Source organism: Amblyomma mixtum, chromosome 3 (assembly GCF_055824585.1).
Source record: "Amblyomma mixtum isolate Tamu chromosome 3, ASM5582458v1, whole genome shotgun sequence".
In the NCBI taxonomy this organism is placed as follows: domain Eukaryota; kingdom Metazoa; phylum Arthropoda; class Arachnida; order Ixodida; family Ixodidae; genus Amblyomma; species Amblyomma mixtum.
In genome coordinates this window covers 306,417,896-306,429,016 of record NC_143014.1, presented here as the reverse complement: position 1 = coordinate 306,429,016, position 11,121 = coordinate 306,417,896, and the positions used below count along the sequence as shown (strand labels likewise).

The 11,121-nt window shown below is 48.3% G+C and overlaps 1 pseudogene; it reads right to left on the bottom strand.

Annotated features, from left to right (window-relative positions):
- Window positions 1-1,651: 1,651 nt before the first annotated feature.
- Window positions 1,652-10,930, bottom strand: LOC149355501 (BEN domain-containing protein 5-like; annotated as a pseudogene).
- Between the last annotated feature and the right edge of the window lie 191 nt (window positions 10,931-11,121).

Below are 11,121 nucleotides of genomic sequence, written 5' to 3'. Positions count from 1 at the left end.
CATATTTGGTGACTGGTTGAAGGCGTTCGATGCAGATATCAAGAAGCAAGGCCGCAGAATTTGCTTATTCTTAGATAACTGTGCTGCGTACAGTCGCGGGTAAAAAAGATTAGCACACGCGACGGAACACCGGAGCGCCGGAATGACAACGCGTGGCGCTGCGGGTGGCGAAGAGGCTGATAAAGGCCGATTCACACGACGGACCGTTCGCCCGCGGCCCGCGCACTACGTGTGCATACGTCAGCACTTTGAGAGGCGCGCTGGATGCATGGATGGATGGCGGCCGACAGCGCGCCCCTCAAAGTGCTGACGTATGCACACGTAGTGCGCGGGCCGCGGGCGAACGGTCCGTCGTGTGAATCGGCCTTAACGAGAGTGCCGGGCCGTTCCCATTCTACTGTATTAGGGGGGTTCAGCGGACTGCCACGGACAGCAAAATTACTGGCTAAAAGCAGCGCTATCATCTATTGCTTCCGCGAGTTCCTTTTGACAAACCATTGCGGACATAAAAAAAGGTAATAAAAAGAGGCCATCTTTGCTCATGATAACCGAGCCAAAATAAATGCCGCAAGCACAGTCACGTAGGGTCGGCACTTCAACGCTCGGGCGGTGCACGCTTGATAAAGCTTACTTCATGCCGTCCCCCCCTACGCTGCAAACATGGAAACGGCCCGTTAGGCAGGTCTGCGTACCGCAGCGCCACGTGGTGAGATATACAAATTCTGATCCCCAATGATCTGTGCTAATATTTTTTGCTCGCAACTGTACCATCATGTTGAAGGCCTCGACATTTCAAATATTGAACTGTAGTATTTGCCCGTGAACTGCACTTCACTAATTCAGCCCCTCGACAAAGGGATTATCAACAGCGTGAAGTGCAGCTACCGGCGTAGACTGATCCAAAAGCTGCTTCTGAACGCTCGTCTTCAGCGGGAAATGAAAGTGGACATTTTCCAAGCAGTTGAGATGCTTGAAGCATCGTGGCGAGAAACAAGTGCGGCCATTACCGCCAACTGTTTCAGAAATGCCCGCATAACGAAAGAAGTTCAGGCTGCGCAAACTGACGAAGAGGAGCCCTTAGGAGTGGAGCCTTCCGGGCCATCCGATCTCGCCGAAGCTTGGGGCTTACTGCGCGTGAGTGGAGCAGCCCCTGATGACGTGCAGCTCTGTGACTTTTTGTATGCGGACGACTGTGCCGTCACTACTGAAGGGATGTCGGATGAGGCGCTGGTTGAAAGTGTCCGATGTCAGACCGGCGATGATGATGGATCTCCAGAGGTCGGGTCAGCATGTGATATGCCTTCTACAAATGAAGTGTTGGATGCCATCGACATTTTGCGACGCGCTGTGGGCTCGCTGGACGATGGCGGTACAGCTTTAAGTGTCTTGATGTCCTATGAGCGATCAGTGGTGCCGACCCTCGTCAACAAACAGCACAGCAAGATCACTCGTTTCTTTTCTGTGCTATAAATGCATTCTGGGCGAGTTCACTGGCCTTGATTTTCACCTTAGTTTCGTTTCTGTATTTATTTTTTGAACTTTCTCGCGGAAACTGCGTATAATGAAAACCTCCCTATAACGAATATTTTTCGGGAATCTTCAATTTCGTTATATCCAGGTTCAACTGTAATGAAAATAATGAAAAAAAAACTTAATCGCGGCACGGTCCTTTCCTCTGCATGTCCCCCAGCTTTTGGGACAGGTGTTTTCGGACAGCCTTTAGCCGCTTCTGCTGCAGATCGGCTGGCACGTCTCCCATGTACACGTGGAATAGAGCTGCACAGAATCAAATATATAATGCATTAGAACACAGCTTTATATATGGCTGGATATGTGACAAAAGCAAAATTGTGGAGCAAGTAAAATATGGCAACATTTAATTTGCCCTATCAATGTGAAAATGAAACAGAAAAGCTGGAACTAGAAGCCACATTTCCAGCATTATACTTCATCTCACAAGTTGTTTGCAGCACTGTGAAGGCTGCAGTTACCTAAGCCAATTTGAACGGCATGCTCTGCAAAACGTACTCTGCACCCTTCTTGCTGCAACTGGTGGCTCCCTGCCTAGGGAGGAAAGAGCGCAGGAGACTCGGCCGACTCCATTTTTAATAATGGTGACAATACTTCGAGGCAGGCCTCCGCAGTGCTGTGTTCGTGCAGATTTTCTCTGCTAATTTAACCCGCGACTGAAACGTTTCCTTATACTTTCAAAACATTACCAAACCTGACTTTCCAATTACTGCAATAAATGTTTGGAAAGTTGTCACAACACTGCTCAAGTATTCGAGGGACTATTTGTTGCTTGCACTGGCCAATTGAACGAGAGAGCGATACTCTTCGCAGTGCTGCAAAAAACTTGAGATGAAGTATAGATGCATAAATGTTAACAAAATTGGCACTGGTGTTCTTTGATATTCCTATAAAAATCGTCTCAAGTATGATTTTTTAAAGGGCCACTGACCAGGGTTTGGATGTTTTTAGAAAATAAGCCCAGTGGTTAGATCAGGCATGGAAGATAGTCCCTCCAAAACACTAGAGAGGCACGCGCCCCGGAAAAGAGTAAAAAATTCAACGCAAAGCTCTTTCGCTCTTCTCTTTTTGAAAGCGACCTCCTTGCGTTTGAACCCCTGAGTGTGACGTCATGCCCGTAGGCGTTCCATCGGTTTGGCGGCGAAGGGTGGGTGTAACCCAACACCCCCTGTCCTCTCCTCGTTTGCGGTTCTCCATCCCGCATTTCGTTTTCTTTTTCCACTCGCATACATTGCCGCTGTCGTGGTATTCCAAAGACATAGAAAAACAGAAAAGACACAAACTCACAGGAGAAATACGCACAAAGACACATCTGGAGGCTTGTTTTCTAAGAAAAGCCGGCGGTGTCCGCGGGCCCGCGCTTCGTTCGCGCGCCCCTCTGGTCATAAAACGGAGGTGGGTCTTCCGGAAACAAACATACATGCATGAAAAGTACGAAGGGACGACACGAAACTCCACCCCTGTCACTAACATCGGAAGAAAGGCTTGCGAGAGAGAAGGACCTCGCAGCAAAAGACGAAGGAAAGGAAGACGCATTGGCACTTTGATTTCCCCGGCTTTAACTCCGCATAACTCCAGTATTAATGCGTCTATTCAAAAAGTGTTTGCGGCCACGAGTTCGGTGTGACGATGCCTCACAACCACCGGATTCAGGCCGGAGGTGGTCAGTGGCCCTTTAAGAGCGCAGCTCTTAACGCCTATTCATGGACTGAGCCGCGGCACCGTAACCAAGCGAACCAACGGATTAAAGGCAACCAAAGCGAAGACATCGCATGGAGGAAAGCAGGGGAAGATAGCAAAAACAAGAACGCGTGAAGTAAAACAGACGATGGCACAGTGGCAGCGTGAAATGGGCCGGTCGCCAAAGACGGCATCACTGAGGTTTGTGTGCCCACGTGTGCAGGCGCTGGAGTACCGCCGCTCACTTAGATATGGCGTCCAAGCGGTGCATGCTGTGCATGCTGTCGTCTGCTGCTGTGAAACTGCACTACTTCCCACAATCTCCTGATTAGCAAGGCAGTCGTGATACACGACATCCACTTGCGGCGGCCGCTGCTGCTGTTGTTACGTGCTACATGAGACATTCCTGAATGCAAGCCTTGCTTCAATCAACATTTTTTTACTGTCCCGACATTACACTCAAAGCAACTGAAAAAGCCCTCTCACCTTTCAGCGAGGAGACTTTCTCTGGAGAAAGTGCCGGTTTTGCTTCTGTCATCCCAAGTGACCTTGATTTATTTGATATCACTCCTGTCACGCTGCGGCTTCATAACTGGTCTGGCGTCCAGTAAATGAGCGACGCAACGCGACAGAACATGGAGTCTGTAGGTGACCGCAGCAAAACGTCCCAGGCACTGCGGTCCAGCCACACGCCGGAGCCTGCATATACCTGCAGCAAATGCCCAGAATTTTATGTGTGCACACTGAGACAAGTCATCAAAGAGGACCTAAATTAAATATCACTTGAAAACTGGATAGAAAACAACAATATGGACAAATTTTTTTTTACAGCAGCAGTGTGTCAAATCATGATCAAAACCCTCTACCTGCTACACCATGCCCATTACAGAAAAAGAACTAAGCATCTGTGCACAACATTAAAATCAAGCTACACTCGACTTCTCAAAGTGACAGTAGGTTCATCAGCACAAAATATATTCAAAAGGCCAAACACTTTGAAAGATATGTGGAAGCAGCTGCGTCCTAGTCAACAGAATTGGGGTGGCATCAGGGTCCATCCACGACGTTCAGAGATACCGTTTTTATTCGAACCTAGGCTGATACTTAAAAAAATGGTATCGAACTCTTAGGCGGGCTTAGATTCAAGGATTTCATTTCAAGGTTTCATATTCATAAAATACAAAAAAAGTTGCACTTCAGTGGCGCCCCTACAAAATGTCCGCAAAAAAAGAGCACTGTAGCCGTTACTATCCGTAGCCGATGCCGATCAGACCTCACACGAGCATTCGCTGCCATTTTGGCCTTGTTCTCTCCTCGTGTGGTGGCATGAGCACGTTCAGTGACAGTGGAAGTTTTCATACGTGGTTTTTCTCACGGACACCATGGCACCAACCAGGCGGTTTCGTTATACAGTGGAACCCCGCAATAACGAAACCGCCGGGGAAAGCAATCTTTTTCGTTCTCGTGAGAATTTCATTATTGCGAAAATGAGAGAAAGCAGACAAAAGAAAAAGAAATACCACAGGAACCACGTTTTACTGAAAAAATTGCGTAATTTTGACCTGCCGTCCACGGCCTCGGAGGAGTTTTAACACTCGATCCTCACAACTCAAAATATCTTATGTGGCCACGTCTTCATCATGCGTCGCGAGGAATGACCGCACGGTGAGTGCATCAAGCACATCTCGCGGACTCGCTTGCTTGGTTGCGGTTTCGTCGCCGTCATCGCTCTCGTTAGCGCCGCGTACGCTTCTGACTATGACATCGTCTGTTAGTTCCTCGTGTACGAACAAACCGTCGTCAACGGACAGGAAGTCCTGCAGACCCAAGCCGTGCGGCGCAGTTTTGTCCACACTCAGAAGAGCATCCCATGACTTGCTCAGTGTGGAAAGTTCGCTCGCGTCACCAGGCGCACTTGCACCTTCTGCTGGTCACTCAGACTCTGGCGGTGCAGCTGGCACCTGCTGGTTATTAAAGCCAGTGTGCTATTAAAGCCAGATGGCTGTGGCCATAGACACGTTTGTCAGCAGCGCGTAACGGACCCACTTGCATAATAAACCCACCCACCACTTCAGTCGTTGAGAGCTTACATTCTTTTTAAAGCGCTAACTTTTCTTAGCTCTTTTCTGTTTCAAGCTGTTTCCGCCGTCTGCGGACTTGCCTGCGCACCAAGATATGCTGCGCATGGCTAGCACGGCGTGTTGCTTCTGTGGAAAGGAAGGGAGGGGGCATTGAAGCTGGCAGAGCGCCAAGATGCCGCGCGCCGATAACGTCACAGCGCGTTTATAGTTCGATGGCGGAGGGGTGGTACGCTCGCTCGGCAAAGTTGGTAGCGTGCCAAGATTTCGTGCGCCGTGACAGGAGCGCCGGTGACCGCGCGCTTTTGTTGACGAACCAACTAACGCACCAACTGACAGACGGCTGGCCGAGCCAGCGGGCGGATATTAAATTTTCACTGTCGCAAAAAAATCTTAAAACTTTTTCCCGCGCGTAATGAACCCTCCCCCAAATTGGCGTCAACTTTTCTGGAAAAAAAGTTGGTTCATTATGCAAGTATATACGGTTGGTTTCTAAAATGCCTAAAAAACGTTTTAACACATTTTTGATTAGGATTTCACCTGGATTCCACTGTTTCTATGTTATTTTGAGATCGTGCAAAGAAAACTCGAGACCCGCTACGGCAGAAATTTTCGTTGTCGCGGGGCTGCCGGTTGAAGATGTGTCGTAGTTGAGGGGTATGAAATACATGTAGCCCTATGTACCTCTGCCGGGGACTCCGAAATATTTTGTTGTTGCGAAAATTTCGTTGTTGAGGGCTTTCGTTATCTGTAGTGTTGCCTTCAAGCACGAAATTAAAAAAAAGACTGTTCGCCATTGGAGGAGGCACTGTAATGAAATTTTTGCTTGCGCCGCAACGAGAACGGCTTTCACAGGCCCAAAGAAAGGCCGCCATCCCGAAGTGGAGTTAGCACTGGCCGAGTTCATGAAGTCGCAGAGGTCAGCAGCACTTCCAGGGACAACGGAAGTGCTACAGGCCAAAGCAAGAGAGCTGGCTAGAGAGTGAGGCATTCCCCGGGAACAGTTCAAAGCTGGCTGGGGTTGGTTGCAGAAATTCATGAAGCGCTTTGGCTTCAGCCTCCGACGTAGCATGTCCATCTGTCAAAAGCTGCCGGGCGACTATGAAGAGAAGCTGACCGCATTTCAGCAGTTTGTTATAAAGAGGGGTTATCAAGGCTACGTAGTAGGGCAAACGGGAAACACCGACCAGACGGGTGTATGGTTTGACATGCCAGTGGCGTGCACAGTGAATGAAAAAGGTGCAAAGGAGGTCAAAGTGTGCTCAGCCGGATGCAAGATGCAGCGCATGACAGTAATGTTGGGCTGCACAGAGGATGGCCACAAGCTGCCGGTGTACATAATTTTCGAACGGAAGACTCTTCCAGCATGGAAGTGTTCACAACAAACGCGATCGTCCGCGCCAATGAAAATGGATGGATGGCGAGCGAAATGGTTGAGGAGTAGATAAGAATCATTCGGCAACGGCGTCCAGGGGCCCTCTTGGCCAAACATTCCCTCCTCGTCCTGGACTCCTACTGTCGGCATCTGACCGATGGCGTAAAAGGTGCGCTTGCCAAGGCCAGTACTGAAATCACCATCATACCCAGCGGCATGACAGGCCAGCTGCAGCCTCTTGATGTATGCCTCAAGAAGCCTTTTAAGGATCGGCTGCACAAACACTACGTGGACTGGCTTAGTGAAGAGCGCGAGCTTACACCAACAGGTCGCATAAGGCGCGCATCGCTAGGAGTTGCGGCCAGCTGGACCGCTGCAGCCTGCCTACAATCGCAGTAAGTTTTTTTTTTTCTCTGGACTTCAACTTCCGGGTCTCAGCTTAGAATCGCGGTCTGGCTAGATTTGAGTAAATACGGTAATTCAACCCATATGCCCAAAATATTTCATGCAATTACCTTCCCATCGTCCCGGGTGGCACCTATGATATCTGCTCCAGGCAGCTGTAAATCGCAGCTGCCACCTTCAGCGTCAATATCCGCATCTGAGGAGATTTTTGGGAGGCATGAAAACAGTTAACACTTTCTATAAACCCCAACACAGAGCTCCATTGATTCAGCTCCCTTAGATTGAGCCTGCTGGCCACATTGGCTGTGATGCAGAAAGAACTGGAAGAGGGTACGGCTCACGTGCAGTAAATTCATGGAGCAGTAACGACAAAGTATGCTACACAGGCAGAGTTCCCTGCCTACCATGTCTGCTTGCTTGGCACTGCAACATATTCAAGCGAAGTGGTGAGTAATGACATAATTAGGTTGCTGATAACAATAGTTGAACAGCATGTATCACAAGATGATTCGTTCACCGTACTCGTCCTGACTCATAGCCGCTCCACTGGTAGACGGCAGTGCTGTAAAAATGATACACTTTGAGTGACATCCACACACCACAAAGCTCATTTAAGCAAGGCCCCTAAAAGAGGAAGTACCGGTTCTGTGCTACAGCATCTATATATCTTTTACACCTAAATAGCCAGCTTACTCGATCTACTAAGCCAAATGGCTTAAGCCACCGCACCTTATCACAGCCCTTGCAGAAGTGTTTACTGGTGGCCCTACAATGTACAGATTTGCAACTCTAACACAAACTATTTCACACCAACAAGACAATCAGCGTGCAAATAACCTTTATTCTAATATGAAGCCTACATATTTCAATTCAGCTCATTTGAAGGCAAGGGTGCCTGCCTGCCTGCAATGTCTGTTTGGCCCAGCGGCGCATTCAAGCCAGGTAGCAATAAGGCAAAATTAGGCTGACGATAACAGTAACACAGCATACATCATAAAAGGGTTTGCTCACCAAACTCGTCAGGGCCACTATTACCGGCCACTGCGGCGGTCGATGGTGTCGAGTGAGGCAGTGCTGTTTAAATGATGTACTTTGAAAGCAAATCCACACCACAAAGCCCACTTAGGCAGGGCTCCTAAAACAGGAAACACCTTTCTGTGCTACAACAGCTATTCAGCTTTGACACCTACAAATCAAGTTAATCTACCTGGTTGAGCTGAAAGGCATAAATTTATGAACCTGAGCTACTCTGCAAGTGTAACACAGCACACATTGCAAGCATCTACGTTCACAAAATGGCCTTAGCTACTGCAACACATCACAGGCCCTATGAAAGGGTTTCTTGGTGGCCCTACAATGTACAGATTTGCAACTCTAACACAAACTAGTTCACCTGAACAAGACAATCAGCGTGCAAATAAACTTTATTCTAATATGAAGCCTACATATTTCAATTCAGCTCATTTGAAGGCAAGGGTGCCTGCCTGCCTGCAATGTCTGTCTGGCACAGCGCCGCATTCAAGCCAGGTAGCAATAAGGCAAAATTAGGCTGACGATAACAGTAACACAGCATGCCTCACAAAAGGGTTTGCTCACCGGGCTCATTAGGGCCCCCATTGCCAGCCACTGCGGTGGTCGATGGTGTTGAACGAGGCAGCGCTGTGAAATTGATACACATTCACAAACCAGAGAGCAAATTTAACTAAGGCCCTTAAAAGAGGAAGTATGTGTTCTGTGCTACGTCTCTACATCTTTCACATCTGCAAAATGAAACTTACAAAGGCTGTTAGCCGAGCCAAAAGGTCAAAACTTATGGAGCTGAGCTACTCTGCAAGTGTAACACAGCACATATTGCAAGCATCTGTGTTCATATAAATGGCTTGAGCCACTGCAACTCATTACAGCCCTTGTGAAAGGGCTTCCTGGTGGCAGAGGATTTGCATGGCGACGTCGGACAGTCCCTTTACCAGTCGTTTTTGAACGCTTGCAACTAGAATGTTTCCATCACTGGGCCAATTCTTGCCGCAAAAGTTAAGAAGTTTGCTTCCCTTGAATTGCTTGTTTGTTTCAAGAGGTTTAACGTCCCAAAGTGACTCAGGCTATAAAAGACGCCGTAGTAGAGGGCTCCGAAATTTTGACCACCTGAGATTTTTTAACGTGCACTGACATTGCACAGCACACGGGCCCCAGAATTTAGCCTCCATCGAACTGCAGCCACCACGACCGGGATCAATCCTGTGTCTTTCGCGTCAGCAGCAGAGCGCCATAACCGCTGAGCCACCGGGCGGCCTTACATGCCGGAATAGCTGATGGGAAAATAGACCACTAGGGAATGTCAGAGCACGCTTCCGGACCTCCTGACATGAAGGTGTCCTTGTTAGAAGCGGGGCAGTTTGTGTACAGTGTGTGGTACGAGGTGAGGCAGGCCACAATAAACAACTGTTCAAGAAAAGCAGGCTTTGTGCTCCATAACTGCACTGTCTCGGAAGAGACAGATGACTTGCTCCCCAAAGCTGCCGATGTGGGTTCTGATGTGTGAGTGGCGGCATGGTGTAATGTGGTCTGCCGTTACTAATGAGTGTGGCACTAATGATTGTACAGGTGTGTGTAAGGCTGCTGCCGCACATCCTATTGGAGTTTGCATGTGATGCACACGGGGCGAGGACTGGCACACTTGAAATTTTATCTGTCTCACCTATGCAAATGAATTACTCGTGAACAGCTTACGCTCTGCTTAGATGTCAATGCAGAGCAAACTAAAACCCCTAAGTCTCTCAAGTCTCTTAGAAAGCAATAAATAAAGAAAGGAGGCAGTCCAGAAAATTCAGAGGATTGAATTAAAGCAAAGCAATGTATATGGGTTTTAACACATGAACAATGTGTTGGGTGAGCTGGTAATGGTTGCAGGCTCTAGCAAACAAAGTGAAGACAACACAAAAACAAGCCAGTAGCCTCTCCTCTCTTGCGTTAGTGTTTTCATATTTTGCGGCCTCGCAACAGTGGCTCAGTGGTTAAGGCACTCGGCTGCTTAGCTGAGGGACACAGGTTCAGCTCTAGCCGCACCGGCCACGTTTTGATGGAGGCAAAACACAAGGCACCCATATACTGTGTGGTCTCAATGCACGTTAAGGAACCCCAGAGATCTGAATTAATCCAGAGCCTTTCCACTACAGCGTCCCTCATAGCCCATGTTGCATTGGGACATCAAACCCCATACACCAAACCATATTTTGCGCTAAGTCGTGTATATAGTACAATTAGTTGCATATAGTAGCAAGTTTATAAGATTCGCCATTGTAAAGGCAATTGAATTGAGATGCCGTTAGCTACAGGTGGGCTTAGCCTTGCTGTTTCTGCCAGCAATTGCTCCACAGTAGCGACACCTACAATAAATAAATCACATAATCCGGCACTGAACTCACAAACAAATAATAGTCACTCCTGCAGTTACCATGTGGAGACTAGGTTTATGTCCAGTAAGTTCTTTAAAAGAAGACGTGAAGCCTCCTTTCTACAGAATTGGTCCCCACGCGGGAAAACAATGTCCTGAAGGGGGGTCCTGCCTTCTTGAGAGAACAGGCACTCGTGACTGATTTCTACCGCCTGGGGTGCCTTCACATGCACTGAGGGCGCACAACACGAGTGTTTTTTGCATTTGGCTGAGTGTTTGGCTGGGACTTGTCCTCCACTTTGTGCTCAGCTGCAAAGGATGCCCACCACTGTGCCACCCCATTAGCTGAATGAAGTAACCAAAGTAACAGATGCACTTTAAAAGAGCTCACTTGCCTCTGTTTTCCTGTATCCGCAGTTGTGGCACTGTGCTGTTGCGCAGTTGTGGCACTGCGTTTACCTGCACGTCCATACTCGACGCACAGATAAGTCTGCTTTCTGAAATGTTCGACATAACAGGTCGCATTAGATGGAACAAAACAAAAAACTAAAACTTCACACCACATTATCATCCTAGGCGAAGATTATTTTACAAATAGTTAAAGCTCTGCCCAAGTATCGCTCTTCTCTCACCCCAAAGTAAATACATGCCACTGCTGCCAT